The 25,549-nt window shown below is 47.5% G+C and overlaps 1 protein-coding gene across 8 annotated transcripts in view; it reads right to left on the reverse strand.

Moving 5' to 3' along the window:
• The window catches only part of DAG1 (dystroglycan 1), a 69,713-nt gene extending 49,779 nt beyond the window's left edge, over nt 1-19,934 (reverse strand). The window contains exons 1-2 of one of the 8 annotated variants that reach the window (XM_082703845.1): nt 19,658-19,863; nt 9,804-9,860 (exon numbers count right to left, since the gene is read on the reverse strand). The gene's annotated coding sequence lies outside the window, so the exon portion shown is untranslated. Of the gene's footprint in view, nt 1-9,803; nt 9,861-10,440; nt 10,552-11,805; nt 12,013-19,337 lie in introns of those variants that run through there. The other 7 variants (XM_082703846.1, XM_082703848.1, XM_082703849.1 and 4 more) reach the window with 7 other exon arrangements.
• Nucleotides 19,935-25,549: the final 5,615 nt, after the last annotated feature.

The raw sequence follows: 25,549 nt of genomic DNA on the forward strand, positions 1-25,549 counted from the left end.
AAATATATACAAAGACCCAATTATTATGTCGCACACCTAAAAGTAATACGTTACATGCCAATTTTTTCTCTATTAAAAATAAAGGATTGATTTTTTTTCCCCTACACACACACACACACACACACACACACACACATATTTTTGGGGGCACCTGGCTGGCTCAGTTGATAGAACATGCAACTCTTGATCTCAGGGTGGTAAATTCAAGCCCCTTATTGTGTGTGGAGCCTGCTTTAAAATATAAAAGAAAATAATAACAAGATGAGGTAAACATAAAACCAAACCAACCCTGGAAGAGCCTGAAGACTATGTAAAGCAGCACTTGCAGAAAGAGAACCCCGCCAGGAAGGGTGAACACAGAGGGCCGCGCCACGGGAAACTAGGCGCATACCTCTACATCTGGGGTTTGGCATTAGGAACCCCCAATCCATTCCCTTGGTCCCACACTCTCCAACAGCTGTTAGGTATTAAGCTGACATTGCAGCCACCTGTGTGGCTCCTTGAGCCATCTCTCAACTGGTTCCCAGGAACAAAGTAAAGGTGTGCTGCTTATTTTTAAGTGGGTGACCAAAACGTGTCCCCTCCAGGCATTATTCCTTCCACTGCATATTTTCCTGCTCCCACAGCCTGAAGGGCTTTAACGTGCTTCCCTGCTAAAGCACACCAGCACAGCCTTTCAGATTCCACAGTTCAATTCTGGCCTAGCCCAACCTCACCGCTTCAGTTTCTGTTCAGAAGCTATCTCTATTTACACCACCATGAATCCATCATTTCAAGGCTGGCCAAAGTCTCTGCACACATCTCGCATCCTTACTGCTAGCTGGCTTGACCCCACAGTGGTTTCTAGTCCCCAGCTCTCCCTGTCCCCTGTGCCTCCTACGTCTTCCAGCTGACTTGGGGATTAACCAGAACAAACCTAACAAAGTTCCTCCTCACTGTTATCTTCTTCCTCCCCTCCCCTCTCTTCTGCGGCTTCCTCAATTATCCCCCAAATACCTCACACATCCTTATCCAAATCACCACCAAACCAAGAGGGCTCCCAGAGGTCACTTTAACCACTCTCTGAAACACCATTTTGCAGGCCCCACCAGGATCACCTGAGGCACAGCGTCGGGGCCAGGAACTAGTTCAACAGGTCACAGACACATCTGTGTGTGCCCAAATGTCAGCCTAGTTTTGAAAATAATCTAGAACTGCAGAAATGGCTAATCTCTGCTTTGGACACCTGAAACAAATGTACCACTATGTGTCAACTATACTTCAATAAAAATCTCCTCCTCCTCCTCCTCGTCATCATCCAGAACTGCCTCCCAGGCTCTCCAGGGTCCTCTCCCTGATCCCTCATACTGCCCTCTGAAACAGGCCTAGCCTCCCACTCCCCCTTATGATGAATCAAAGGCACACGAACTGCCTACGGTCACTTCCCAGGAATGGTACCCTTAGCCTCTCCAAACACACTTTCTTCAGAAAAATACCAATGGAGAGGAAATAATCTTTACTTCTCTTCCTTCTTTTGCCTGGTTGGAGCAGGGCCCATACCGGTCTCATCCACCACTAGATCCAACCCTGAAGCCTTGCACAGTGCCCAGAGCAAGATAGGGACTAAAAGAACACCTGCTGAATGAAGGAACAAATTGCTGAAGGCCAGCACCAACAGGAGCTGCCCGCTGCGTGCTGGCAGACAGTCCTGTCCACAGTCCGTAGGCTAGCCTGTCTTGTAAGACTGCTTAATAGTCCGTATTTAATCTTACACACTCCTAGATCAAATTCCTTGTCTTTAACTTTTTCCAATAATAAGCACACATTCATAAGGTGTGCTAATGCACACAAAGCACAGTAAGGACCTGACACGAAATTATCACTTTAAAACAGACATACAAAATACAAATAAGCCAGTCACCCATCATTTCATGAGTGTAATATTTCTGTGCTTCAGACAATCTACATGAGCAAAACTAGCTAAGGAACGTGGGTGTCACTCTGTACACCACTGGGTGTTCGGGCTGCTCCACCTCAGATGCAGATCTGAAATAAAACTCCAAAGTCAATAATCCCCTGACAATTAACAGGAAATGGACTTGCTTCCACATTGGGGTTCCTTCCGCTCTACTGATCAGCTCCTATACTGTGGCCTCCTCTGGACCGCACTGGTTCTGCACAGTCTGGGACAACTCCCAGACTGGGAGCAGCCCTATGCACTCTGCTTCCCCTCTGGCCTCTTAGAGGATTTAGAGTGAGCATTTACAGCTTTATTTTCAACTCCCCTCTAGTGGTATCGGGTCATTTTCTTATCTGATAACAACCAACAGCTCTACCCTCATCTGCCTCTAACACAAAGGTCAGAAACCAAACGCCTCTACTATCTGGAAATCACCTGGAGACTTCCCCAGTGGAATCCAGAGGCAGCCCCCACCCAGCACAAAATCGTAAAACACAATGCCCATGTCACCTGGGGGCTGGAAACCAATTTTTGCCTTTAGGACAATTAATCCCTGCTTCGAAGCTGGGTACTGCTGCCTGTACCCTCATCACACTCCAAATATTTGTGCTCAAGGAAACCGAAAACAGTTCTGATTTCCGGGGAGGATGCTGATTTTACAGAGTAAGGTTCAGACATTCCATTCTCAGTTCTTCCTAGGAACCAAAAAAAGGGGGAAATTCTTGTTCTAAAGAATTCCAACCCTATAGCCCTGGTGAATTACATGTTCCAGGTAAAGCATCTCCTCCTGCCAACATATGACCAGGGGCACCCACTTGCTCCAGGTCTCTTACAGTGCATGCTAGCTGCAAAGTCAGTTTTAGAAGTTACCCAGTCAGGAGGTCAAATGATCACATGGGGAAAAAATCAGTACAGGTCTGGTCCTTTGAAAACCTAGGACTTTTACTCTAAGGCATGCCCTGTTGATAACTACAAAAGGTATCAACACTACACAGAAAAAGAAAAAGCACTTCCAGTCACTCAACTCATATGGCAACCTTGCTAGTCTATGCTCCTCCTACTTCGCTAGTGAGATTCAAGAAAACAAACTGGAGGGGCGCCTGGGTGGCTCAGTGGTTTGGGCTGCTGCCTTCGGTCATGATCTCAGGGTCCTGGGATCGAGCCCTGCATCGGGCTCCCTGCTCCGCAGGAAGCCTGCTTCCCTCTCTCTCTCTCTCTCTCTGCCTGCCTCTCTGCCTACTTGTGATCTCTGTCTGTCAAATAAATAAATAAAATCTTAAAAATAAAAAAAAAAAGAAAAGAAAACAAACTGGACACCAACAATCTCCAAAGACATTCCTTAAAAATCTAAACAGTGCTGGGGCGCCCAGCTGGCTCAGCTGTTGGAGCTTGTGATTCTTGATCTCAGGGCCATGAGTCTCCACAGTAGGCATAGAGATTACTTTTAAAAAGTCGGGGGAGGGGTGCCTGGGCGGCTCAGTGGGTTAAGCCTCTGCCTTCGGCTCAGGTCATGATCTCAGAGTCCTGGGATCGAGCCCCGAGCCCCCGAATTGGGTTCTCTGCTCAGCAGGGAGCCTGCTTCCCCCTCTCTCTGCCTGCCTCTCTGCCTACTTGTGATTTCTGTCAAATAAATAAATAAAATCTTTTAAAAAAAATCTAAACAATGGTAGTTAGTTAACAGAGAGACCTTGGTCCTCAGACTATTTCAGTTCTCTGCTCATCTTGACAGGGACCAATGCCTCCAAGGACCCCTGCCCCAAAAAGACACCACAGCTCCTCCCAAAGCTCAACAGTAAGTGAGCAGTCAAGGCAGAGCTGTTTTCATGGAGGTACCCCTGGGCTGTGTCTATGTTTGTTTCTATCAAACACCTGCTACATATAAAATCACCTATCACGGTATTTGGGTGTCTCGTCAGTTACACATTTGCCAGCTCAGGTCAAGATCTTGGAGTCCTAGGATGGAGCCCTGAAACCCAGCTCCGCTCTCAGCGGGGAGTCTGCTTCTCCCTTCCCCTCTGCCCCTCCCCCTGCTCGTGCTCCCCTACATGATCGCACTCTCAAGTAAGTAAGATGTTTTTTTTCAAATAACTAAGATCTTAAAAAAAAAAATCACCTATTACATATGTAATTATAAAACACAATAATAAAAAACACCCCTAAACCCCTAATTCACCCTAAGAAACATAACCAGCTTTTAAGTATTAGATTCGTAGTTTACACCAGAAAGGAAGAGGACAAATATAATATCAACAAGCAGCAATTACAGAGTGGTGTAGAATACATGACCAGCCAGCCAATCTTGATTTCCTTCTTTATTTTTTTTAATTATTTATTTTAAAGATTTTATTTATTTATTTGACAGAGAGAGATCACAAGTAGGCAGAGAGGCAGGCAGAGAGAGACAGGAGAAAGCAGGCTCCCTGCCAAGCAGAGAGCCCGATGCGGAACTCGATCCCAGGACCCTGAGATCAGGACCTGAGCAGAGGCTTTATTTATTTTTTTTTTTTTAAAGATTTTATTTATTTATTTGTCAGAGAGAGAGCGAGTGAGAGCGAGCACAGGCAGACAGAGTGGAAGGCACAGTCAGAGGGAGAAGCAGGCTCCCTGCGGAGCAAGGAGCCCAATGTGGGACTCGATCCCAGGACGCTGGGATCATGACCTGAACCGAAGGCAGCTGCTTAACCAACTGAGCCACCCAGGCGTCCCCGAAGGCAGAGGCTTTAACCCACTGAGCCACCCAGGCGCCCCCTTTCTTTTTTTTTTTTTTTAAAGCTTTATTTATTTAAGTGATCTCTATATCCAACATAGGGCTTGAACCCAAGACCAAGAGTCAGATGCTCTGCTGACTGAGCCATCCAGGTGCCTTCTTAACAGTCTATGGGGAAGATATTCTATCCCAATTTTACTGAGGAAGAGAGGTCAAAGGCCTTTCTTAAAGCCACATTAGGATACAAGGGTCCCAGGGGACTCAGTACATCTGGTAGCTTCCTTCTCAGACTCACATTTCTACTGCCGAGGATACTCCGTGTTTTCACTGTTAAAACTCATCATCATGCTTGTGCCAAAACTCTTGCTGGTGTTGCCAAAATGCAATGACCCTCAGTGAGGAGACCTCACCTCTCTGGAAGTCATGACCCAGAACACTATGTATGACCGGGCACTGTCTGAAAGAAGTCCTCCTTCAAAACTCAATGCCACCGTTCGCAGTGGGAGCTCAGCCTGGCAAGTACATTTTATTCCTTTATTTGATAAAAACAAAATGCCACTCCCAATCCTAAGACAGAGAGAAGAAATGTATCATTCCGCTCCAGCAGAAGGATAAAATAAGCTAGATTTTTCCCCCCCTAATAAAAGGAAAAAAAAGAAAAAGGTAGGAGGAAGGCAAACACCCAGGGTAGGGCTAGTGCCAGCTGTTCCTTTCATAAGACACTTCCACAGAAGACAAAGAAATCATACATATTGAAGCATCAGGGGAAGAATGCATTTTTTACTCAGATAATCAACAATTTACAGGACCATTCCAAAGTCTCCCTAATCTGGGTTTTAGAGGAACACATTTCTCAGCAGCTATCCACGCAATCATACAGACTTCATGTAGAAAAGCCCTCAGCAGACTTCAAGAGGGTCTGCTCAGGCCTTCTGCCTCTTCCTGCCTCACCAGCTCACTGACTTACTCCTCACAGAACCTCCTAAAGCACAACAGCTGACCACACATCTGTCTTCCTGTCTGACGCTAACACCCCCGAGAAAGGCAGCTCTGTCTGTCTACTCACCAAAACTGTAAGTACCACAGACTTCTTTTTTCCAGGGGCACGCTGGCCTGGGGTCAAGAGAACTGCCTGCTCGGTCAGGAAGGCCGTGTGATAGCAGCAGAGTACCCATATCCAGATGGAATTTTTTTTCTTGAAAAGCTAAGTCCCTCTGGCTTCCCCTATCTGGAGAATCACATTCTGGCATCTTCAATGAGTTCTACGGTTGATTAAGGCTAAAAACAATTTTTTCCAGCTTTACTGAGATATAATTGAAGGCCAAAATAAAATTTTTTCAATTTATAAAAAATAATTTCATTCACAAATAGATTAATCCTCTGTTTCCCAGAGGATTCCAAACATAAGGGGCCTGGAGGGAGCGCCCAGCCTCCTATGACCAGGCACTAAGCCACCCTTGGGAGCAGCAGGCCTGTTTCTCCAAATATGGCCTTAAATCTGCTGCAAGAGTAAGCTCAGGCCTGCAAAGGGGTCCGCAAGAATGTTTATTAAGACGTGACAAAAGAGGGCAGACCTAGGGGCAAACAAAGCACAAGGACCATCCCTCAGAACAGTCCTGAAAGGCAGGGCCACATGGAAGGAAGGGACTGTCTGGCGGGCCCTCACCACCCAGTAACCACAGCACACAGGGTAGAGGCCACAGCAGACCTGACACAGCCGTGGAGGGCTGTGCCTGCGGGCACAGACCACAATGGGCCCTATTCTCCCTGGAAGCTCATGGCAGGAGGGGAGAGGGGAGGCGAGGACATTCCTTCACCCCCTCACACAGAGTAAAAGGGCACAGGGAGCCCAGGGCGCCAGAGGCCAGCATAAGAAGAAAGCATGAGCAGCCATTTTCCTTCCCAGCTTTCTGAATCAAACAGAAACCCCTCCTACAAACAACCAGAAAGAGAGACCCGAAGTGCCATCTGATTAAGGTGGCCTTCAATGGGGCTTACACAAGAGTCCCCTTTCTGGTCAGCAGTGCCCAACCAGAAGGGAAAATAACTCAGAGCTTTGAAGGGACAAGGGACCCCCACAGGACCTGTCAGCTCAGGGCTGGCACTTCAAGCAGAAGGATCGACTTTCTTCCTGGCACCAGGGAATCCAGCCACTTTTTAAAGTACTTGAAAGCTGGAAAAAGCACATCTTCAGACTGGCAAACACAGTATTTTAAGTCTATACCGTTGACCCTTCTGACAAAATATTGTGATCTTCTCCAGGTAAGCAGAAGCAACAGCTGGTAGCACAAATCCAGAAGAGAGAGGGAGACAGGAATCCTACTGTTATCTATTTGTGACTTTAATGAATTCTATTTTTAGATCTTTAATAAAGAGCTTCTCTTCTAGTCTCCTCCCACCAAATTTCTCTACTCGGGCAATTCAATCTACCCAACACTGCTCAGTCTAAAAATACTAAGACACTTCTTCAGGCATGCTTAACATAACAGGTAGAGCAAAGCTCTCTACACTTCCTCATTTTCCACCAGACTCAGAATCCACCCCTGCTCAAGGGCTACTCATCAGACTGATCTCCGTTATTAAAAAAAATCCAGTGAGCAAGACTCCCGGAGGCCAGGGTAGATCGGAGGCAAAGACAACCTACCAGCCCAAACGGGATTTTTACAGTGAGGAGAAATGCACATTTTATGGAGGTATTCCATAATACAACGAAGGCCCAGAAAATGGATAATGTCCCAGGTTCTGATTAATAGCGAAATTAAAAGGAAATGCTATTGGAATTCCATTACTGACACTATAATTTTTCCCGGCAAAAACTGGCTAGATAATCAACCCAGTCCCGGAGAACAACTAACTGAGCTATGTAAGAGAGGCGTTTAGGACAACCAAGGCAAAACTGGGACGGCCTTGGGAATCTTAAGTAATCCCGCATCTACCACTAGCATGTTTAGGGGGGAAATGCTCCCAGCACAGAGAAAGGTGAAATAGAAATGACTGGATCATTTGCCAAAACAAACATCTTTCCAAGTACACTAATCAGTTTCAATACACAGAAACCAACTATAAGAAAGAAGTCTGGGGGCAGCTGGATGGCTGTCAGTAAGCATGCGACTCTTGATCTCAGGTCGTGGGTTCAAGCCCCATGTTGGGTGCAGAGCTTATAAAAAATAATAAATTAAATAAAATTATAAAGAAAGAACGCTATATGAACTGCTTCTTATTTATAGATTTCCTTACTCCATATACAGAAATTCAATATCTGTAGAAATGAAGAGCAAGTGCCAAACAGGGGACCAAGCTGGGCACTGGCCATTACTTCCCTGAATAGGACACATCCTTCCAAGTGTCTCACTTGTCCTTGAGCTCTCCTTAACTGGCACCCTCTCCCATACTTAGGGTATCCAAGGGCTGTGAATGCCTTAGAAGAACGAATCTGAGGCTACCCACACCCACAATGATAGAGAACATGGAGTCTGAGCCTCTGCATGGCTATAGAGACAGCAAAGCTATGCAAGTCAAAGAAAAGGGACTAGAGAAAACACACACCATACTTAAAAATAAACGCCAATACAGACCTGCCTCACTTGACATTATAGGTGTGCTCCTGCAAGACTCTAAGTCACGTCTCACTCTTTTCAAAAACTTTGTATTTAATATGGTGATAAGAGAGATTATAAAAACAAAACAAGGGGCACCTGGGTGGCTCAGTGGGTTAAAGCCTCTGCCTTCCGAGGGTCATGATCCCAGGGTCCTGGGATTGAGCCCCATGTCAGGCTCCTCTGCTCAGTAGGGAGCCTGCTCCCCCCCACACACACCCTCTCTGCCTACTTGTGAGCTCTCTTGTCAAATAAATAAATAAAATCTTTAAAAAAAATTAAAACTGATGTACCATCAGATTAGTGAAAAATTAAAAAAAAAAAAACCTAAAGCCCAAAGATGTTAATAGCAACATTACCTATTACAATCAAAGTAAGAAACAATAATCTAAGAACTAGGGACAGGTTAACCATTAGAAATGTCACATCTCTAGAAAACAGCTCATGCGATAATGCTAGGAGAAAAGCAGGATGAAAATGAAATCTATCCTCTAACCTAAACTCAGTAAAAGGGCTGCCCAAGGTCTACTGGAGGATGGCCGGGTCTCAGAGGATAATGACTATTCCTAGGGAGAACTAGGGATTAAGGGGATGGGTGGAAGAAAGCTTTCCCCTATATAATCCTTTTGAACTTTCTGAGTTCTTACCATGTGTTGGTATTTCCTTTTTTTTTTTTTAAATATTTTATTTATTTATTTATTTGACAGAGAGAGAAAGAGAGATCACCAGTAGGCAGAGAGGCAGGCAGAGAGAGATGGAGCAGAGAGCCCAATGCAGAGCTCGATCCCAGGACCCTGATATCACGACCTGAGCTGAAGGCAGAGGCCTAACCCAGGTGCCCCGGTATTTCCTATTTAAAGAAAGACTGGGGCACCCAGCTGGCTTAGTCGGAAGAGCATGGGACTATTGATCTTAGGGTTGTGAGTTCAAGCCCTACATGGGGTACAGAGATTACTGAAACAAATAAAACTTTAAAAAAAGACTAAAATTGGGAGACAAAGGATTTTTCTTGTCTACTTTTTATTTTCCAAATTTCTTTAAAGATTTATTTATTTATTTCAGAGAGAGCGAGCGGGGAGGACCAGAAGGGAAGGGAGAGAGACCAGCAGACTCCATGCCACACTCGGAGCCCAAAGCAGGGCTCAATCTCAAGACACTGAGATCATGACCTGAGCCAAAACCAAGAATTTAACCAAGTGAGCCACCAAGGCACCTCTCCAAATTTCTTATTTTAAATATATGCATTACTTTTTTTTAAATTTAATTTTATCTATTTATTTGACAGAGAGAGATCACAAGCAGGCAGAGAGAAGGGGGAAGCAGGCTCCCCACTGAGCAAAGAGCCCGATTTGGGGCTCGATCCCAGAACCCTAAGATCATGACCAGAACCAAAGGCATAGGCTTAACCCACTGAGCCACCCAGGTGTCCCAAATATATGCATTACTTGAAGCAGCTTTTTCCCCACTCAAGTGTTTTAAAATTCCATAATCATTTTAACAAGTATGGAAGTATCCATCATTTTTCTTTTGCAGAAATCTCTGAAATTTTTAAGTACCTTACCTCACCTTCTAGTGCTAAACTGCTTTAAAAGCCTTATCTTCCTGAAGAGCAGAGGCCCTGCAGGAAAAGAAGGATCCAACATTGGTGAATGCCCACAACCAAAATAGAATTACACCAAAGGAAGTGGAGAATGCCACTCAGTCTCCTGTTCACCCCACCAATCAGTCACCCTTCTTTGTCAAAGACTGACAAAGGAAACTAAATGTTTTCTGTAGAAGTAATCCAGGATCAAAAATTATAAATAATTTCAAAGATAAAAAATAATTCTAATAGGGGCACCTTGCTGGCTCAGTCAGTAGAGCATGAGACTTTTGATCTCAAGGTCATGAGTTTGAGCCCTCTTGGGCACAGAGATTACTTAATAAAAAATATTAATTAAAAAAAATAAAACAGGGGCACCTGGGTGGCTCAGTGGGTTAAAGCCTCTGCTCAGGTCATGATCCCAGAGTCCTGCGATTGAGCCCCATGTCGGGCTCTCTGCTCAGCAGGGAACCTTCTTCCCCCACCTCTCTCTGCCTACCTCTCTGCCTACTTGTGATCTCTCTCTCTGTCAAATAAAGTCTTTTAAAAAAATTTAAAAAAAAATAAAAAAAACAACTCTGCGGTGCCTGGGGCGCTTAGTAGGTTAAGCGCCTACCTTCAGCTCCTGTCATGACCCCAGGGTGCTGGGATCCAGCTCTGCATCAGGCTCCCTGCTCAAAGGGGAGCCCTCTCCTGCTCCCCCTGCTTGTGCTTGCTCTCTCACTCTCTGTCAAATAAATAAATAAAATCTTTTAATATATAAATGAATAAAAATTTTAAAATTCCAATATCTAAAACTTAAAGACAGTGATATTTTAACCTCAATGCTATTAAATGCACACCATGATGTGTAGCACAAAGACATTCAGTCATAAAAGTGATTTTTTTGTATTCAGCTGATTGTTCCCACTAGAAGACTACTTTTAGGGGTGCCTGGGTGGCTCAGTGGGTTAAGCCTCTGCCTTTGGCTCAGATCATGACCCCAGGGTCCTGGGATCGAGCCCCGCATCAGGCTCTCTGCTCAGCAGGGAGCCTGCTTCCTCCTCCCTCTGCCTGCCTGCCTCTCTGCCTACCTGTGATCTCTCTCTGTCAAATAAATAAATAAACTCTAAAAAAAAAAAAAAAAAGAAGAAGAAGAAGAAGAAGATTACTTTTAAAATAGTTTAAAAAAATTTTTTTAAATGTAAGTATAAATTGGGGTGCCTGCCTGGCTTAGTCAATAGAGCAGGTGGCTCCTGATCTCAGGGTTGTAATTTCAAACCCCAGGTTGGCTGTAGAGATTGCTTAAGTAAATAAACTTGTTTTTAAAAAAAAAATTTTTTTTTTAATAAAAGTACAAATTAAGCAAGCATACCGCTGAAGTTTCATTCAGATTTACTTCACTCCCACAGAGAACTCAGAACAGGTTCACCAACTTAAATACCTTCAGTTTATGATACTGCTCCACGGCGTCCCATCGTCCATCTCCCTACCCTGGACCCAGTGCAAAGCTAAGAAAATGCTTAGCAATCAAACCCAAGAAATAGGAAAATAGGAAACCCTATTCATTAAAGCTAAATTAAGCCCTCTGGCTGGTGTAATTTTGTAAACTACTCTAAAATCCTATTTATAGAAATTGCTATCTGAGCAGTATTACTGACTAATGATCAGAGTGAAACAGGACATCAAAAGGCAAAGCAGGTTATGTGACTCATAGGAAGACTGCTTTCAAGTAGTACCCAAAGGCATGGACACAGAAAAACCTACTGAGAAATGACCAGATTAATCACATTTATATTCAAAACCACCATTACCTTACTCCAGGCCTGGAGTGTCCATACAGGAAAAGCAGAAAAAGATGGGGGCTGAAGAACCAACAGCACAGTAACACTAGCAAAGACACAGAAACACTCTTTAATGGGGGAGGAGGAAGAAAACTTATTCCAGAAAATGATGGAGAAATCCTTGACCAATACACAAGACACACTGAAGAACACATTACCTGAATTTATTCTCACTTTGAGTACCCTTGAGGTTAAATACTCTCTAGTCCCCATGTGGACCCCTTCAATGTTCAAACCAGCATTTACTTTTCTGATACTCTGGAAGCCTCCAGCCCCCAAAGAGTCACACTCCACAGTGGCTCCAATCTAAACAACACACCCAGAGAACCTGGATATTGAATCAAACTTTTCATCACTGACTTCCTGTATAGGCTAGAAAAAAAAACCTCATAAGGCAGGGCGCCTGGGTGGTTCAGTCCTTTGAGCGTCCAACATTTTGGTTTCCACTTTCGGTTTTAGGTCATGATCTCTGGGTCTTAAGATTCTCTTCTCCACCCTCCTACCTCTGCCCCTCCCCCTCTGCTGTTCACACAGTCTCGCTTGCTCTCTCAAATAAATCAATCTTTGGGGGGGGTGGGACTCACAAGGCCTCACTCTTATTCTTGCCCATCCACTAAATGGATCTAGCACCACTTGCCATTCCACTAGGCTAGTTGTACACCCCTTATCAAGAAGAGTATGACCAAAATAAAAACTCAAAAAGGCAAGCGAGGTAAAGCAGGTCCAACTTCACACTATCATGGTCCACCTTTAATATTCTGCTTGGGTCAAGTCGGCAAACTAATGACAATTCTTTCAATGAATCCACTTGAAAGCCACACCATCCTTGCTATGATTCTGAGTCTCCCAAACTGCAGACATTTTATATATACATATGTGTGTGTGTGTGTATGCGCACATATGCACGCACACACTTAAACACAATTTTTTTTTTTAAACAGGCTCCATGCCCAGCATGGAGCTCAACATGGGTCTTGAATTCACCACCCTGAGATCAAGACCTGAGCTGAAGTCAAGAGTCAGACACTTCAGAATATAAAATCAGGGGCACCTGGGTGGCTCAGTGGGTTAAGCCTCTGTCTTTGGCTCAGGTCATGATCTCAGAGTCAGGGATCGAGGGATCGAGCCCCACATCGGGCTTTCTGCTCAGCAGGGAGCCTGCCTCCCCCTCTATCTCTGCCTGCTGCTCTGCCTATGATCTCTCTCTCTCTGTGTCACATAAATAAAAGCTTTAAAAAAAAAAAAGGAATATAAAAATCAATGCACAGAAATCAATTGCATTTCTATATACCAACAGCAAGACAGAAGAAAGAGAAACTAAGGAGTTTACAAATGCACCCAAAACCATAAGATACCCAGGAATAAACCTAACCAAAGAGGCAAAAAATCTGTACTCAGAAAACTATGAAGTACTCATGAAAGAAACTGAGAGAGACACCAAAAAATGGAAAAATGTTCCATGCTCATGGATTAGAAGAACAAATATTGTGAAAATATCTATGCTACCTAAAGCAATCTACACATTTAATGCAATCCCCATCAAAATACCATCCATTTTTTTCAAGGAAATGGAACAAATAGTCCTAAAATTTATATGGAACCAGAGAAGACCCCAAATAGCCAGAGGAATGTTGAAAAAGAAAGCCAAAGTTGGTGGCATCACAATTCCAGACTTCAAGCTCTATTACAAAGCTGTAATCATCAAGACAGTACGGTATTGGCACAAAAACAGACAACTAGATCAATGGAACAGGATAGAGAGTCCAGAAATAGACCCTCAACTCTATGGTCATCTTCGACAAAGCAGGAAAGAATGTCCAATGGAAAAAAGACAGTCTCTTCAACAAATGGTTTTGGGGAAATTGGATTGCTGCATCCAGAAGAATGAAACTGGACCATTTCCTTATACCACACACAAAAATAAGACTCAAAATGGATGAAAAACCTCAATGTGAGCCAGGAATCCATCAAAATCCTTGAGGAGAACACAGGCAGCAACCTCTTAGACCTCAGCCACAGCAACTTTTTCTTAGACACATCACCAAAGGCAAGGGAAGCAAGGGCAAAAATGAACTATTGGGACTTCATCAAGATCAAAAGCTTTTGCACAGCAAAGGAAACAAGCAACAAAACCAAAAGACAACCGACAGAATGGGAGAAGATACTCATAAACGACATATCAAAGGGCTAGTATCCAAAATCTATAAAGAACTTATCAAACTCAACACCCAAAGAACAAATAATCCAATCAAGAAATGGGCAGAGGGGGGCACCTGAGTGGCTCAGCAGGTTAAAGCCTCTACCTGCAGCTCAGGTCATGATCCCAGGGTCCTGGGATCGAGCCCCACATCCGGCTCTCTGCTCAGCAGGGAGCCTGCTTCCCTCCTCTCTCTCTGCCTGCCTCTCTGTCTACTTGTGATCTCCCTCTCTGTCAAATAAATAAATTAAAAAAAAAAAAAAGAAAGAAAGAAATGGGCAGAGGGGGGCGCCTGGGTGGCTCAGTGGGTTAGGCCTCTGCCTTCGGCTTGGGTCATGGTCTCAGGGTCCTGTGATCGAGCCCCGCATCAGGCTCTCTGCTCAGCAGTGAGCCTGCTTCCCCCTCTCTCTGCCTGCCTCTAAGCCTACTTGTGATGGATCTCTCTCTCTCTGTGTCAAATAAATAAATAAAATCTTAAAAAAAAAAAAAAAAAGAAATGGGCAGAGGACATGAACAGACACTTCTGCAAAGACGACATTCAGATGGCCAACAGACACATGAAAAAGTGCTCCACATTACCTGGCATCAGGGAAATACAAATCAAAACCACAATGAAGTACCACCTCACACCAGTCAGAATGGCTAAAATTAACAAGTCAGGAAAAGACAGATGATGGCGAGGACACGGACAAAGGGGAACCCTCCCACACTGTTGGTGGGAATGCAAGCTGGTGCAGCCACTCTGGAAAACAGTATGGCAGTTCCTCAAAAAGTTGAAAATAGAGCTACCCTACAACCCGGCAATTGCACTACTGGGTATTTACCCTAAAGAATCAAATGTAGTGATCCAAAGGGGCACATGCACCCGAATGTTTATAGCAGCAATGTCCACAATAGTCTAACTATGGAAAGAACCTAGGTGTCCATCAACAGATGAATGAATAAAGATGTGGTGTGTGTATACACACACACACACACACACAATGGATTATGCAGCCATCAAAAGAAATGAAATCTTGGCATTTGCAACTACGTGGATGGAACTGGAGGGTATGCTGAGCGAAATAAGTCAATCAGAGAAAGACAATTATCATATAATATCATGTCATATGAGGAATCTGAGAGGCAGGGTGGAAGGTTTGGGGGGTAGGAAAGGAAAAAAATGAAACAAGACGGGATCCAGAGGGAGGCAAACCATGAGCGACTCTTTAATCTCACAAAACAAACTGAGGGTTGCTGGAGGGGTGAAGAGGTAGGGATAGGGTGGTTGGTTATGGACACTGGGGAGGGTATGTGATATGGTGAGTGCTATGAAATGTGTAAACCTGACAATTCACAGACCTGTACCCCTGGGGCAAATAATACATTATATATTAATAAAAATAATTTTTAAAAAAAGGTCAGACACTTAAGCAAGTGAGCCACCCAGGCATCCCCAATTTTTTTAATTCATTTTTTTTTTTATTAAGTAGGCCCCACGCCCAGCATGGAGCTCAATGCAGGACTGGAACTCATGACCCTGAGATCTAAACTGCAAACATTTTAAAACATACTAGTTCTCTATCCACCAAGTGGGTCAACAAATCATGGCTTCTCCTCCCTGAGTAAATCCCTTTCTTGCCATCTCTTTCAACCACCCTTTCTACTTCCTTCTTTATACCTTTACCTTCTACCTCCTTCAACTGCACTCCTGCAAGACTCAAAACTAGGGCACAAGCACTATCCCACTCAGAACTTCCAGGGACACCCCACTGGCCCAGCTCAGCCTTCAGGTCAGATTTTTGCCCCACTTTCCCCAAGGGACACTTCCTTTGGCTTTACTCCTTGGTCCTCAGGCATGGGCTGATCTTTCGCTCCTCCACCTTCTTCGGGTCACCCAAGGACAGCCTGCCTGCCACAGACTAAGCCTTCCCCCCCATTTTGCTGTCTAGGTGCCCCATTTATGCCAAGTCTCTCAAGTCCTCACCAGTATTTGGCTGATGCTGTCTTATATTCCACTGCCACCTCCTGTCCCTTCTATTCAATGGTAGATCCCTGATGATACCAGCACCATTCAGGTGCCTAATGTCTGCTGAACAGTCTCATCTTGAACTTTCCTTTTCTCTCCTCACTCACCTGTTGAACAATGTCCTTGTTTAGATCACCTACCTCCTTACTAGACCACAGCAGTAACCAACTTGCCTCCAGTCCAGTCTCCATACTCATAATAGGGGCTTTTTTAAAAAATATTTTTTAATGTTTTTAAATAAACCCTATGATATGGCCAGCATGGGGATCGAACACACAACCTCAAAAGCAAGAGTCCCACATTCCACTGACTGAGCAAGAGGCACCCCAAGGTCACTTCTTAAAACCACCACAGCTGGGTGCCTGGGTGGCTCAGTTGGTTAATCGACTGCTTTCAGCCCAAGTCATGATCCTGGAGTGACGGGATCAAGTCACAGATTGGTGGGGGGTTGTGGGGGGAGAGTCCCTGCTCAGCAGGGAGTCTGCTACTCCCTCTGACCTGGTGGGGGGGGTGGGGGGGAGAGTCCCTGCTCAGCAGGGAGTCTGCTACTCCCTCTGACCTTCTCCCCTCTCATGCTCTCTCTTTCTCAAATAAATAAAATCTTTAAAAAAAAAAAAAAAAAAAACCACCACAGCTGTGCTCCAAGTTCCTTCTGGTTCCAACCCAACCTTCGAGAACATATAGAAAAGGTGCCCAGTCTTCTCTTTCAACCCTTGCCTCTGCTCACTTTTTTTCCTTCCAGAGTTGAGACGTTCCTGCCATCAACTCCTTCACCAATCAAACCACTACCCTTTCCTGAAGGCACAGCTCAACTGAAGTCCCACCCTAAAGCCTGCCCTCCGTAGCCTAGGACCCAGGCTCCTCAGCTTACTTCAGCATTGTGCCCAGAGCACCAGTAGAGGTCCCAAGAAGGCTCAGACAAACCCTAGTTTCTGAGAATGGTCCCTCACAGCATATTCCTGGAATTCTTCGTGGAGTCCCTGATCACTTCTCCCATACTGCCCTGGCACTGTGCCCACCACCAAACACCTGGGCTTGGCCTTCACCAGAGAAGCACCCAACCAAGGCTACCATCATCAGTCTGATGCAACACAAACTCAGGTGGGCACAGTCAAATGTTCAACCTGTATTCAAAGCCACATGATGACAAGTTGTGTGACCTTGGGAACATTCCCTCATCTAGGACTCTGCTTCTTCAGTCAACATAAAGGATTCTCATAACCATTAGCAATAGCGCACACAGAACAGAAACAGAAAGCCCATGACTGTGGCTGACACAGTCTATCACATCTCTGACCTAGAAAGCAAGAAAGGCCAGAACAACTGTAAGGTAAAGGATTGTACATACTCTCGTCTGCATCAAGAATGAACACACCTGTTAAAAAAAAAAGAATACACCCCTACTCTGAGACCAGTACAACAGCCCCGCCCAACAGGAAATGCAATGCCTCAAGTTCGAGAGATAGGATTTTTAACAATCATATGCCACCTGGAGTCCAAGTGGCTCCAGGATCCCCTGCTTACCACACCATTCTCAGTGTTTTAACAGACACCAGCGAACTCACACAAGATAGAGTTAAATCCTTGGTCATGTTACTCTTCTGACCCACACATTCCTGAATACAGACTTCTTCTCCTTGTCCCCAACCTCCCCCCACACAACCCCAGCTTGACATTCCCTCTGCTCAACCTCTTCAGACTCTCAGCTGGCTCCTCCTCCCACCTTAGCTCTCCTCTACTGGCAGACCTCACAGCTGGAGGTCCTGAACCCCTCCCCCTCCCTGACACCACCTATGTGGTCACCAGCATCTTTCTAAACACCACCATCTTTCTAAACACAGGTCTGGACCATGCTACTCCAGTAATTGAAAAGCCTTCTCAGACTTCTGCACCCTGAGAAAGTCTGAACTCCCCAGCACAATGGGCCTAGAGAAAGACCTAGAAAGGCCTAGGGATCCCACTGGCCAAGCTGGAAGACTCACAGGTGCTATTTTAGGAGCTCGTGTACGTGTGATTCCCTGCATCCAGACTTGCTGTCCCCCCCAACTAATTCTTGCTGGCCCTGCAAGCCTCAGCTTAGGAATTCCCTTTCCTCAGGCTCCCAAAGCACCATGTGAGCACACTTACTGGGCAGATACTATCAATCACAGGTTCCCTAATTCCCACTGTCCCTGAAACTTCCTTAAGGGCAGAACCAGCCTCTTTTACACAAGTCCCCTGACCTACCACAAAATTAGGCAAGTAGGCAAATATTCATTAAATAAATGAATGTACTTTGTCATATCAACTTTTCCAAAACAGTAAAGACTTGCTCTCTTCCTCTTTCAACCAAGGCTCCTATCAACAAGAGCTTTCATGTTCCAGCTGGGTGGTTGTTGCCCGTACAGTACTGCTTACTCTTCCTTTCATACAGTATCCCACAGGCTTTGAACAGGCTCACACTATGCACCTTCATCTTTCCTCAAATCTGCTTCCTCCAAGAAATGGCTCCTCAGCCTCCTTTAAACATGCAGACCATGAGCTCTCATTCCTTGGCTCCACAGCAAACAAAGTTCAATTCAACTTCTCTGGAGTCCAACTAGAGATCTGTATGCCTCCAAGGTTGAATCTTTTTAAAAACAGGGACATTCCAAAATTATCATGTCTCTAAACACTCACCATAGAACAACCTGATAAAGTTACAGTATCCCATCTACAGCAGACTCAAAAACACCTGGTAGCAAATCCAACTCTTTATCTGGGCTCATGTCCTATAAACACTACCCTCCCTGAGCTGAGTCTGGGTTCCATGCCAGGAATCGCTTCTCCTCGCTTATTTAGGGAAATAGCAGGCCCGGCTCTTAAGTTAGAACTTCAGGCTATCAACGTGCTGTCCCAGGCTCTAGCTTCCACCAAGGCAAAAACTTCATGCTCATCATTAAAACTAATTTTGAAGTCAGTTTACAAACCTAAGAGCCTCACATGCCATAGAGATTAAAATATGCATTTCTAATAAGCACTTAAGTTTGTATGAAATTAACTTGGAATTTTTGGCAGGATTCTAAGCAGAGAGAGCATTTTCTCTAGAGACACTTTACAAATACACCAGCCGGTGAATCCGGTTTTCCAAACACCAAGTAAAAAGGTGAAAAGGCAGGAGGCTTCCAAAGAAGCTCGAGTTGGGGGGTGGTGGGAGGGTGACCCCAAGGCTCTCTGAGCAGCTCAGGTCCCAGCGGCTGCGGCGCCCTTCCCCGCCTCCTGCGGGGGGTCAGTGCCCCATCCTCCGGCTTCTGTCCAACTGGGCCGCGCGACGACCCTCTTTGCAAGCCCAGCGGGAGGCCTGTGGCCAGAGCGCAGGCCCCGCGTTCCCCGGAGCGCGGGCCGGGCTGAGGCCTGGCCCATCGCCGCGGCGCGGAGCCCAGGCCCGGCCGCGGAACGCCCTAAGCCTGTGCCTGAGGGGCCGCGAGGAGGGGGGCAGCTCTCCCCGGGCCGTGCCGCTGCCTCACCCGCAAGGACGTCCGCAACCGTGTCCCCATCCCGGGCCAAACCGCGAGCAGCAGCAGGTGTTCCTCGGGAGGCTCGGCCGGCCACGGGGATGGGGGCCTGGGCTGCTAGGCTCGGCGGCAGGGGACGGGCGGCGCACTCACCGAGCGCCGGCGGGCGGGCCGCGGCAGGTGCTTGCTCCTCCCGGCCGCAAGACGCCACGCCGCCGCCACCGCTCCCCGGGGACTCGGCGCCAAGCTGCCGTCGCCGCCGTCGCCGCCGCCGCCGCCACCGAGCCTGAGGACCGCGAGCGCCGCACCGCAGCCTCCGCGCGAGCACGTACCGGGCGGTGAGAGGGCGCCGAGCGCGAGGGCGGGGCGCGCGGCCGGAGCCTAGCAACCGCCTGACACGCGAGTGCCGCAGCCAATCCCGCCGCCAGCTCCGCGCGGCACCGACCAGCAGTCCGCGCGACGCCCGCTTCTGCCTGCGTCCGCCGCCCCGCAGCGCGCCGCACCCGCGCGCAGGCCCCGCCTCCACCCGCGCCGCTTTGCTCATTGGCCCGCCACGCCCCCGCCCGAAAAGACACGCCCCTCCCTGGAAGCCCCGCCCCCACGGAGGCCGGGTCCGTCCCCCCGGACACGCCCCGGCCGGTACGGGTTGCCCCCAGTCCTCTGGCCTGGCCATGGGGGAGGGGCACCCCGCCCAACCTCAGGCCTTCCGGCTGTGAGACTCGTCCAACCCACCCAGGGTGGTCGGGCTCGGGAACTAGTTCTGCCACAGAAGGCCACCTATCGTTTGGATCTCCTGATTTCTTTCGAATGCAAATCAAGCGGTATTTCTAAGCCTTGAAAACGGTCAGGAAGGGTCCTCTAAATCGCTACACGGATCGGGAAACTGAGGCGAGGGCCGGAGGAGCGGGAAGCTGGCCTCTCTCCAAAGGCCTAGCCCCTAGCAGGCGAGGTCGTCCGGGAAGCGCCTCAGGCCTGACCCTGTCCCCTTCCCCTGCCCCCAACTCCGGAATCCGATGCCTCCTCTGGCGCCAGAAATAGCTCTGACCCGCTGGCGCTGGTCACTCACTACTTGTAGCCTGCATTCTTTCAGGGGGTGGGGGAGTAAGGAGCGGAGGTTACTGCTGAGGTCCTTCTCCCTTCAAGGGGAGGGTACTAAAGGGGCTCTCGCTCGTCGCAGGGCTTACCTATGGCCTCCAACCCCAAATGCCCCAGAGACCTGAAAAATCACTGGGTGGATCTGGGGATGGGATCCATGATGGACTCTGTTCACTTTCGCTCCCAAATCCTGCTCAGGATGTGTCCATTCCCTCCTGGGCCTGTGTCCAAGTTGGAATTCCAATCCAGAACCTTTGTCAGAGAGCACATTCTGAACACAGAGCTGGCTGCTGCCTGCTGGGCTGTCCTCCCTGAATCCATACAGGTGTGAGTCTCCCCTGCTTGCTTTCTCCCCACTCCTTAAGGAGTGTCCTGGAGAAACAAATTTCAGAGAGCCAGAAGGAAAGTCATCTTCCAAATGCACATAGCTGTTTGTGATTTTTTTTTTTTTAAGATTTTTAAAATATATTTGACAGAAAGAGAGAGAAAGCACAAGAAAGGGGAGTGGGAAGAGGGAGAAGCAGACTGCCTGCTGAGCAGAAAGCCCCAGGAGAAGCTCTATACTAGGGCCCTGGGATCATGACCTGAGCCAAAGGCAGACACTTAACCAACTGAGCCACCCAGGTGCCCCTTGATTTTATTTATTTATTTATTTTGTTTAAGTAATTGCTACATCCAACATGGAGCTCGAACTCACAAGCCTGGAGTCAGGAGGCTCATGCTCTACCAACTTCGCCAATCAGATGCCCCTTGATTTTTTTATACTTAAATGCATAGGCTCCAAACTTCATTCACACAGACTAGAAAAGGAACTGAAATCCAGGGAAAAGGCCTCAAACCATCTTTCAGATGTTAAAACTAAAAAAATTATTGGTCTCTCAAATCCAAATTTAAAATTCTGCTGCTTTGAAAAGGCTAAGAATGTGAAAACTTACTTGGGTTTCTAAATAAAATATATTCTCTCATTCACTTCTTTACTAAGTTTCCTTACACACCCCACCCCCAACCCAACATACACCAGGCACTGCTTTGCGACCCCTAGGTTCTGCGGGGTATGTTAGTGCCTGACTGTATAGTTATATACATATGTTTTTCCAAAACAAAAGATATCAGTGGGTACTGGCCTCCTAAAGTACTTCCCTCCTACCATCTGCACAGAAGCTGCTGGCCACTTCTAATCCTCACTGATCATCCATGGATCCCAGAGTAACTTCCCTTCTTCCTTTTTAGCACTGGTCTTCCTAGATGAAGCACCAGGCCTCATTCTGGCCTCCAGAGTCCCAGTGCCCCATGCTTAAGCAGCCCCCAGATTTCTGACCAAGGAAGGAGCCTCAACTGGTTGGTAAAAGAAGGTGGGATAGTCCTGGAAGGAGGGAACAACAACCAGAGTGTGCCTGAAGCCCTTACAGCCAAATCCTTTCCAGTCCTTGCTTCTCTAGGTTTGGGGTTACTTTGGAGGCTCTGTGGCCCCCAGGCTGGCCCTAATATTCTCCCCCCTCCCTACCCCTTCACTCCTGGCAGATCTCACATGTTTTCTTCCCCCCAGCCAGAATGGCTCTAACCTCCGGATGTCATTACAGGCTTTTTCATTTTTGTTTGGAGTTGGAGTTCTCTCCATCCTCCCTATTCCAGGCCCTAGAAGGATGAAGGCCTGGCTGGCCAGAACTGACCAGCCTTCTGGGGCCTAATTAGCCCCAGCTGGAACCCAAGCAGCTCCCACAGAGCCCATAGGTAAGTAAAGAGGGAGGTGGACAGCCAATTTCATGGGCCCCTAAGTTAACCAGGGGCCATAAAGGGAAAGGCCTGTTATTCTCTATAGTCCTGGAAGTCAAAGCCTTTCTCCTCCCACTGCATAACCCAACCTAGTGCTCAGCACGAGGTCCCCAATGACTCACCCTTGGGGGCTATTCTAGAATCCCAGGAGGGCCTAGGCCACCTGGGATGGTGATCACAGCCAGTTGGAGGGAATAGCCAAAAGTGAGGCCCAGAAAACACCCAAGAGGAACTGCCCATGAGGCCCATATGGTATGGGCTGGGGGAGAAACTAAGAATAGGACTCTTTAGGGGCGCCTGGGTGGCTCAGTGGGTTAAAGCCTCTGCTTTCGGCTTGGGTCATGATCCCAGGGTTCTGGGATCGAGCCCCGCATCGGGCTCTCTGCTCAGCAGGGAGCCTGCTTTCCTTCCTCTCTCTCTGCCTGCCTCTCTGTCTACCTGTGATCTCTGTCTGTCAAATAAATTAAAAAAAAAAAAAAAAAAAAAAAAGAATAGGACTCTTTAGACCTATAGCCTTCAACTCTCCAGGCCCTTCAGCCTCCAAAGCTTCCTCCACTTAAACCCCAAGCCAGAGGCTCCAGAACAATGATCTGATCTGGGTTTGTCTCCCCCACTGGAGCATGAGCCTTTGAGGCCAGAGACCAGTCTGTTTGACCCCATATTACAACCACCACCTAACTGCCTGCACATCGTAGAGGCTCCATTTCTGTTTGAGAAGGAAAGAATGAGATGTTGCCTGCCTCACTTCCTGGTTGGTAGTCACCACAAATGTCCCAAGCCCTGTGCAAAGCCGAAGGCAAATGCCTCAGTGTTTACCTAGGGCTAAAGCCTTGGTTCCAGCTCAGATAAAATCCAGCAGATACCAACATGGACCAAACTTTCCTCTGGTTCTAGGATTGATTCCAGGACTTTTTACTCTGGCATATTCCCAACAAATTGAAGGCTAAGGGCTGGTGCCCAGCTTCAGACTCTTCCAAGGGAAAGGAGGTTCCTGCCACAACTGCTCCCCCGGGCCCAAGGAAGAGGGGCAAGGGGCAGGGCTAGCTGAGGATGGAGGCTTCTGACCCAAATGCCCAAGCAGGGCCAGCTAAGTCAGGGCAAGGGAGGGGTCCCTTTTGTCTGGATTTAACAGAAGGAGGATTGTCTGGTAGCTCTGGCAGAAAGAAAGGGCTGATAAGTTCATCCGGAAGAAACTGCCAGTAGGCGTGTTTGCGGGTCACCACCAGCCTTCCCAGAAGCCAATTCCTTCTCTTGCGGGGCCCTCCACTCCAGTACTTCCACTAGACCCCTTTCTACATGTCTGGCACAGGCCCTTCCTCCAGTCAGCCAGCAGGTTCCACACCTGTCTATCTACAGGTATCCAATCCCCTGGGGACAGAAACCCCACAGCAAGAATAAGTGTTGAGTGAATGAATAAAAATCACCTCTTCCCCTTGGGTGGACACTAATGTCTCGGCCACATTCCACTCCCTGCTAGCTCTGAGATAAGACAGTCCTCCAAGGCTGACTTTGGGCGACGGCTCCTAAAACACAGAGTTTACGGCCTTGAACACTGGACTAAACACCAGATTATGTCTGGTCTCGGCCAGGCAGCCGGTGAAAGCAAGTAAACCGAGGGTCCTGTTTGTTCATTCTCTTCAGTCACTGACCAGCCAGCCCCAACCCAGCAGTGGGAGAAGTTACCCATACCGTTCTGGTTCAACCAGATTGGCAGTCCCTCTCTGCTCTCAGTCACGTGTCTGGTCTGGCTCGGGGATCCGCCACTGACTTCTCTAGGACAGAAACACCTCTTCCTCTCAGACTCTTCCAAGGCTGTTTCATCAGCCTGGGTTCCCCTTAGCGTCCTTTAGTCAAGAGACATAAATGGGGGGGCGCCTGGGTGGCTCAGTGGGTTAAGCTGCTGCCTTCGGCTCAGGTCATGATCTCAGGTTCCTGGGATCGAGTCCCGCATCGGGCTCTCTGCTCAGCAGGGAGCCTGCTTCCTTCTCTCTCTCTCTGCCTGCCTCTCAGTGTACTTGTAATTTCTCTCTGTCAAATAAATAAATAAAAATCTTATAAAAAAAAAAAAAAAGAGAGAGACATAAATGGGTTTCCCAACAATCACTGATTCTCATTCTGTTATCATGGCTGTTGGGTAAGCCCTTGGAACACTAGAATGTGTTGGACCCAAACCGACAGTCTTAATCCTAGGCTGAGTGCTGACAGAAACAGGCAGGGCCTCTAGGAGCCCTCACCTGTGGTCTGATACTCCCCAACATTTCTGGGAGCCAATTTGAGGGAAGCTACTAAAAGGACAAAGAGTGAATATTAGCCCCTCAGCCAAGCTTCCCATTGTGTCCACATGAAGAATAAGTCCCCGCTGGGACCAAGAGCCAAGTTCACTTTGTGATCGTTCATAAGCTGTTTGCCTTCCCTGAACCTCTTGGTCAACCCATCATCAAGTGATGTGTGTGGGCTTCAGACCTGCCTGCTCACGGAGAGTGACAGAAGACCACTTTATGTGGCTGAGTCCGGACCAGGATGAAACACCCACCACACGTTGTCAGTCCACAGATATTTACTGAGTCTGTTGTGCGCTGGGAACACAGGGAGGGACGAAAGGAACAAGCACTGCTGTTGTGGAGCCCAAATTCAAGTGTAACCAGATAGAGACTAAATAAGTAAGTCAACCACGGGCTGGGATTAGTAGGGAGTAAGTCAGTGCCCTCAATCAGGGGATGCGAGGGCAGGACAGGGGCTGTTCTGTGGTCCAGCTCATCAAGGAAGTAAGTCCTGCAGGAGGTGAAGGACGGAACCCTGGGGTTTTCAAGGGAAGGAATAGCACAAGCCTAGGGAATGGCCGTGGTAAAACAGAGGAAGGAGTGGGCAGGCAGATCTGAGGAACCCCCGAGTTAACCATGGCCTGAGCAGTGAATGGAGGAGTGAACAAAGGACAAAACAACTAGTGTGACGATAGGCGCCAGAGCTGGATTTAACCGGACTGGGGGGTTTTGCCAGGAGCACAGGATCCCAAGAGCAAGGGGCATGGAAGCTGAAGGGTGCGAGCAACCAGGAGGGGAGTGGGAATGGTGCCCTCGGGCCTCCTGGAAGGAATGTGGTGGGGTGAGGAATGAGGGGGCAGCAGCCTGGCCCCAGCCCTGGAGCTCCCCTGCCTCTGGTAGGTGGGGAAAGAGAGGTGAGAGAGCAAGCAGGGGTAGGGACAGAGATGGGGTCTTGTGTGGGAGGGACAGCAGGCCCCACAGAAGTCAAGTCAGAACAAGCATTTAGAGACAACATTTCGCAGTTTCTTTGCCTCCACCTTCCCCTGGAATGCAGAGAAGTGGCTCCCCTCCTCCCAGCTCCAGAGGAGGAAGGAG

This window comes from Mustela nivalis (assembly GCF_964662115.1).
Source record: "Mustela nivalis genome assembly, chromosome: 1".
NCBI lineage: Eukaryota > Metazoa > Chordata > Mammalia > Carnivora > Mustelidae > Mustela > Mustela nivalis.